The sequence below is a fragment of the Oryctolagus cuniculus genome, chromosome 5 (genome assembly GCF_051225735.1).
Source record: "Oryctolagus cuniculus isolate XC-2025 breed Fujian yellow rabbit chromosome 5, ASM5122573v1, whole genome shotgun sequence".
Lineage (NCBI taxonomy): Eukaryota > Metazoa > Chordata > Mammalia > Lagomorpha > Leporidae > Oryctolagus > Oryctolagus cuniculus.
Genome location: NC_142871.1, coordinates 115,876,939 through 115,884,234, shown reverse-complemented (window position 1 = coordinate 115,884,234; position 7,296 = coordinate 115,876,939). Strand labels below are relative to the sequence as shown.

General features: G+C 43.5%; 1 long non-coding RNA gene across 1 annotated transcript in view; it reads right to left on the bottom strand.

Annotated features, from left to right (window-relative positions):
- Nucleotides 1-500: 500 nt before the first annotated feature.
- The window catches only part of LOC108177435 (uncharacterized), a 29,943-nt gene continuing 23,147 nt past the window's right edge, over nucleotides 501-7,296 (bottom strand). The window contains exon 3 of the long non-coding RNA XR_001794233.4: nucleotides 501-929. This is a non-coding gene — a long non-coding RNA (uncharacterized LOC108177435). The remainder of the gene's footprint in view (nucleotides 930-7,296) is intronic.

Below are 7,296 nucleotides of genomic sequence, written 5' to 3'. Positions count from 1 at the left end.
CCACAGATAAGGGGAAACTTCTGCATGTAAATGCAGATACTGATGCAGTGGGTCTAGGTTGGGCCTGGATACTCATTTCTAACACATTCCCCAAAACAGTTGAGGCTGCAGACCACCCTTTGAGATCTTTAAGATTTTTTAAAAGTATTTATTTATTTGAAAGGCAGAGTTAGAAAGAGAGATCTTCCATCTGCTAGTTCACTCCCCAAATTGCTGCAATGACCAGGGCTGGGCCAGGCCAAAGCCAGGAGCTTCTTCCAGGTTTCCCACATGGGTGCAGAGGTTCAAGTACTTGGGCCATCTTTCATTTTCCCAGCTGCATTAATAAGGAGCTGGCGTAGAAGTGGAGCAGCTGGGACTAGAACCAGCACCTGTTTGGGACGCTGGCTCTGCAGGCTGTGGCTTTAACCTGCTGTGCCTTAGCACTGGCCCAAGAGATCCCTGTGATTCTAGCTCAGTTGTTTGGAGATGGAGCCCGGGTATTGCTATTTTCATCTTCCTTTTTTTTTAAAAGATTTTATTTATTTGAGAGGTAGAGTTACAGACAGTGAGAGGGAGGGACAGAGAGAAAGGACTTCCTTCTGTTGGTTCACTCCCCAAATGACCACAACAGCGGGAGCTGCACCAGTCTGAAGTCAGGAGCCAGGAGCTTCTTCCTGGTCTCTCATGCAGGTGGAGGGGTCCAAGCACTTGGGCCATCTTCTACTACTACTTTCCCAGGCCATAGCAGAGAGCTGGATTGGAAGAGGAGCAGCAGGGACTCGAACCAGTGCCCATATGGGATGCCGGCACTGCAGGTGGAGGATTAACCTGTGCCACAGCTCCAGCCCCCGGTATTGTTATTTTCTAAAAGTGCTCCAGGACTTTTGTAGACAGAGTAGAGGTGATGGGTGCTTGGACCTTTGTAAGGTCAGGAAAGCTGAAGTAGCCTGAAATAGAAATTCTACTTAGTTTTTGTATGCTTCAGCTAAAAATGAAATCTTTAAAATATGAGAGTAATAAAATTTGGAGCAATATACAAGCTTATGAAATAAAAAGTCAAAGTCCACCCTTCCTTAACATAGGATTCTTAAAAATAAAGTAAAATCGGGTTACTTTCTGCATGTAATCATGTAACAGTTTTCCAACTCAGTGAGATGTCATGAGATTCTTCTATAGCAAGTACAAACTACCACAATCTACTTCATCTCATTCCTTTCTTGTTGACAATCCCTGCATTGCATTCCATAGCATGGTAAAACCATAACTCATTTATTCTCTCATAAATAGGTGGACTTCAAGCTGACTCTTTTTGTCAGTTTTACAGATGATGCTTTGTGCACATATCCATGCATGTAAGTCACTCTGTAGAATAGACTAATAGGTGTGGAACTGCTGGGTTATTTCCAAAGCTTTTCTCAAATTGCCTTCAAAATGCACCAAATTATACACTGCCACCACCACATATAAAAATTCATCTTTTCCCTACCATTTTGCAACTACTGAATACTACCAATCTCTTCAATACTAGCAAATCCAGTAAATGAAAAGTGGTTCTTGGTGATGTTTTAATTTGCATGTGTTGATGACTGTGTGAGGATGCATAGCTTTTAATCTATTTGTTAGACAATCCATAGAAGAAGAAATACTTAAGTCTGTCTCTGTCCTTTCTCCCACAGTTAGCCATGTGGCTGCTTATCTTTTTCTGTCTTAGTCTTTTGTCTGTATATATACTACAGATATTTCCTTCCAAGCCTATTTTTTATTTTCTAATTTGTTTCACAGAAGTGCTCCACTTTGATATAGTCAAGTATGTCAACTTTCTTTCACTACTTCTGACTTTTACTTCTTATTTAGGAAAGACTTTCTTGCCCAAGATTATAAAATACATATTACTGGTTTTTCCATCTGCTACTTGCATTGATCTGTCATTCATTAGTCCAGCTGATTTCTAATCTGTATGCAAACATGTATTTTACTTATGATTTGAAGAAAAGTTCTCTGTCACTGCAAATACCATTCTTAGCACCATTTGTTGAACAAGCCATTGTTACTCCTGGATTTGAAAATCCTCCTAATTATAGTCAATCCCACATACACAGATGTCTCTTTAGCTTTTTATTTATTTATTTATTTTTATTTTTTTGACAGTCAGAGTGGACAGTGAGAGAGAGAGAGACAGAGAGAAAGGTCTTCCTTTGCCGTTGGTTTACCCTCCAATGGCTGCTGCGGCCAGCGCGCTGTGGCCGGCGCACCGCGCTGATCCGATGGCAGGAGCCAGGAGCCAGGTGCTTTTCCTGGTCTCCCATGGGGTGCAGGGCCCAAGCACCTGGGCCATCCTCCACTGCACTCCCGGGCCACAGCAGAGAGCTGGCCTGGAAGAGGGGCAACTGGGACAGAATCCGGCGCCCCAACCGGGACTAGAACCCTGTGTGCCGGCGCTGCAAAGCGGAGGATTAGCCTAGTGAGCCGCAGCGCCGGCTCTTTAGCTTTTTAAAGAAAAAAACTATTTTTATTTATTTGAGAGGCAGAGGCAGAGAAAGACAGTAGCACTGGTTCACTACCCAAATGGCTGCAATGGCTGGAGCTGGGCTGCTCTGGAGCCAGGAGCTTCTTCTGGGTCTCCCACGCAGACACAGGGGCCCAAGAACTTGGGCCATCTTCTACTGCTTTCCCAGGCCATAGCAGAGAGCTGGATCAGAAGAGGAGCAGCTGGGACTCGAAACAGCGCCCGTATGGGATTCTGGCACTCAGGCAATGGCTTTACCCGCTACACAACTGTGCCAGTCCCTAGCTCTTTTTTGTGTGCCCAAAGCTATTTTAATTTCTGAAGTCTTAGGACTTCTGTGAAGACAAGTCTTTCTTCATTATTTTTTAGCAGTTCTTCTTCCTTAGCAAATTTTGTATCTACTTCATCTAGAATTCCCATGTTAGGTTCTAAAGCAAAGTCTCATTGGAATTTTTACTGAAATTGTATTTTTTAGAAGATTTATTTATTCATTTGGAAGGCAGAGAGAGGCAGAGGCAGAGAGAGAAAAATCTTCCATCTGCTGGTTCACTCCCTAAATGGCCGCAACAGCCAGAGATGATCCAATTCGAAGCCAGGAGCTTCTTTCGTGTCTCCCATGCACATATAGGGGCCCAAGGACTTGGGCCATCCTCCACTGCTTTCCCAGGCCACAGCAGAGAGCCAGATTGGAAGTGGAGCAGCCAGATCTCAAACTGGTGCCCATATGGGCACTGCAGGTGGAGGCTTTACCCACTATGCCACAGCACTGGTCCCTGAAATTGTATTTTAATAGCTTATTACCATGGGGGAGAAATGATATCTTTATAGTATTGAGTGTTCCATGCAGAAACAAGGCATGTTACTCCTTTATTCAGACAAATACTTTATATAATCAGAAATGCAAATTTTGCACTTTTTAAAAATTTACTCCAGCATGAATACACTTAACTGCAAATATATATATATATATATTCTAACTCATCATTCTAATGGATTATTGCTGATATATGACAGCTACTGATTTAAATATATTTCTCTCTAATTTAGGCTGCTTACCAGACTATTTATTAATTTTATTATTTTTGGGACTATCGAGCTTTCATTTGACAAATTTCACTCAGGAAAGTTTCTTCAACTGTGAAACTAACAAGTAAGAGACAGAAAAAAATCATAAATGTAGGAAAAAATGACCCCAACAAGAAATGGCAACCACTACTATCACCTTACTTGCATCATTTTTCATTCTTTTTCATTTGTATAGTTTATATTTGCCTAGTTTTTACATGACTATTTACACATCACACATTATAATTAACTGAGTGTGCCTTTTAGAGGAATATATGCATTGAATATGCACAACTGTTTTGCTGGAGATTCACTTGTCTTATAAGGAGCTGTGTACTTCTGACAAAGGACAGAAATGCTAATGTAGTGTCTACTGAGTGTGTCTGAGATTAGTCCAATCCCTTCTTTAGCTGCGGGCCTGGCTTGCTGGCATTTCTGTCACCCAGTTATAGCTCATGGTAATGAAGCCCTCTCTCCCAGCACTGCACATAGCTGCTGACCTCACTGCACACTCAGCCGTTCCATTTCAGGCCTCTGTGGAGTTGCTCTTAAAGCACGGGTGGCATGTGGGGTGAGAGGGTTTATCATTCCATTTAAAAGGCTAAATAGATAGCAAGTCATATAATTGAGTTTTCTAAGAAGATTCTCAAATATTTCTCATGAGGCTCTCAGGCACACAAACCTGGATGTGGTTCATTTGCATGGGCCGAGTTGCTTTTTATTCCTGTTACTTTGAATTTAATTTCCTTACTTGTTATTTTGTTGCCTAGATGAATTGCCCTTCCATTGCATCAGCTCTACTCATTTACTTTAAAGTAATTTCCTGTATAAATCAGGAGCCACCCACTCTAACTCCCCTGACCAGACTTGCCTTTGACTTCAGCAGGACTGGACAAGGGTATGAAGAAGCCTATATATCACCTATCTAAATATTTTAAAGGCCCAGTAGGGCTTTATACACACATACACACAGCCAGCCTATCCTAGTCCTTTTGACATATCTTTTTAAGCTACCTTTGATCTTCCACTGGGCCTAGAAGTGTACACACCTGGGGCATATTTCATTTTCTGAAGGATGAAGCCAACCAGGTCTGGCCTTTATGCAGGCAATTCCATGGTGCTGGGTGGCTTAGAACACAATTATGGGAAGAACACAGTGGGCAAGTGTCGCTCCCCCTCTTCGCGGAGGAACGACACTAAACCCTGCGCTGTTCTTTCGTCTGCTCGGCCCTTCCCGGGTTTGCTGCTGGTCCTTCCCGGGTTGGCTGCCGACCCCTCCACCTCCGTGGAGGGGCAGCTCCCCCTGCCACTTTCCCCACTTCCGCGGGGGAGCGGCATGCCACCGGCCAGCTCTCTCAGGGGCTGCTCAGATGTTCCACAGGTGTTCCTTCAGATGTTCCCTGGTGCATGTTGTCTCTCTCCTCCTTTATAGTCCTCTCCCACCAATCCCAACTCTGCTACCCACATGCTGAGCACGCTGCTCTCCTCCAATCAGGAGCAGGATCAGCTCCTGCAGCTTGTCAAACTGATGAGGCAGCTGCATAGAGGTTGTTTGGTCTCTTTCTCTCAGCGCCATATTGTGGGAGAGCAGATGCATAGAATAAGTCTTAATTCCAGTAACTTAGTCTAGTCCGAGTTGCTCCCCACAGGCAAGTGGGCATGTCCCTTTAGTATTCGGAATTCTAGCCCCCAGAGTGGGTCATGTGGGAGGCCCAGGGCTCTTCTTACTTGGGTATAAAGTAACTCTGGAAAATCCCTGTTTCCTCTCCTCTGCTTAATAGTTTTTCTATCATACCTAGCCCCATTTATTTATTGGTTATCTCTTATTAATGTAAGCTCTATAAGGAAAATATTTTGTTCTGTACATCTGGGGAATGAATCAGCACCCAGAAGTACCTTGATCAAGGAACAATACTTGTTGAATGAATAAATGAATGAGTGAATGAATTCTGAACTATTTTGAGTAAGGTACATAGCATTAGCCTGAGGGGACTCACACAGGAATTATATTCACATGAGTCTGAAAGTTTACTCCATTTTGTGAGATAGCAACAGACAACATAACTGACTATATCACCAGAATTATGTATTGTATTCCCTATTTATCTGCATCTATCATACTTCAAATGCTGCAATTTCTATATAACATTAACTGGTGAAGTTAGAGTTGAGAATCAAACAAGGTAGCATTATTGGTCTAACCATTTTTTTTGAATGTCCCAATTCATTTATTGAGAAGTCCAAGCTTTCCTACTTGTTAGAAGTGCTTCCTGGGGGCCAGCATTGTGGTGTAGTGAGTAAGGCTGCCGCCTGTGACACTGGAATCCCATATGGGTACTTGGTTTGTGTTCCAGCTGCTTCACTTCTGATAGAGATCCCTGCTAATGGGCCTGAGAAAGCTGCAGCAGGTGGCCCAGGAGCTTCGGTCCCCGGACCCATGTGAGACATACAGATGAAGCTCCTGGCTCTTGGCTTTGGCTTGACTTAGCCCTCCCTGAGGTTGTGGCCATCTGGGGAGTGAACCAGCAAAAGGAAGATTGTGTGTATGTGTGTGTAACTTTCAAATAAATATTTAAAACTGTTTCTTTATCAACAAAAATAAATTTACTTGATTCTTGATGTACTCCCGAGCCAAATGCTGCATTTTTTTTTTATTTATTTGAAAGGTAGAGTTAGAGAGGCAGAGGCAGAGAGAGAAAGGTCTTCCATCTGCTGATTCATTCCCCAAATGGCCACAATGGCTGGAGCTGCACCAATCCAAAGCCAGGAGTTTCTTCCAGGTCTCCCATGTGGGTGTAGGGGATCAAGGACTTGGGTCATTTTCCATTGCTTTTACAAGCCACTGAATCAGAAATGGAGCAGCCAGGACTCAAACAAGTGCCTATATGGGATTCCAGCACTGCAGGCAGTGGCTCTACCTGCTATACCACAGTGCGACCCCTGTTTTAATTCTAATAGCTTTAGAATATGTTTTGATATTTGTGTGGACACTTGAAATTTCATTGTTTTGTCAAAGTTTTCCTACTATGTTTTATCTTCCACATGAACTTTATAGCCATCTTTAAAAGTTCCATAAGATAACCCTTTATGATTTTGATTGGTATTCTATTATCTGATTACTTTGTGAGGTATTGATTTTTTCAATGTTCAATCATCTGGAGTTTTCCTTTACAGCTTTTTCCAATAGTTTGATGATTTATTTATTTGAAAGGCAGAGTGAGAGAGAGGAGAGACAGAGATCTGCTGGTTCACTTCCCAAATGGCCACAGTGGCCAAGGTGGGACCAGTCTGAAGCTAGGAGGCAAGAGCTTCTTCCAGGTCTCCCACGTGGGTACAGGGGCCCAAGCACTGGCTATCTTCATCTGCTTTCCCTGGCACATTAGCAGGGAGCGAGATTTGAAGTGGCGCAGCTGGAACTGAATGCCAATGCTAAAGGCCATGGCTTAACCTGCTGTGTGGCAGCACTGGCCTATTTTGTGGCTTTTTTGTTTAAAGATTTATTTATTTGAAAGAGTTACAAAAAGAGAAAGGAGGAGCAAAAGAGAGGTCCTCCATTCGCTGGCTCACTCCCCAGTAGGCTGCAACAGCTGGAGCTGTGCTGATATGAAGCCAGGAGCCAGGAGCTTCCTCTGGGTCTCCAGTGCAGGTGCAAGGGCCCAAGCATTTGGGCAATCTTCCACTGCTTTTCCAGGCCATAGCAGAGAGCTGGATTGAAGTGGAGCAGCCAGGACTCAAACTGGCAC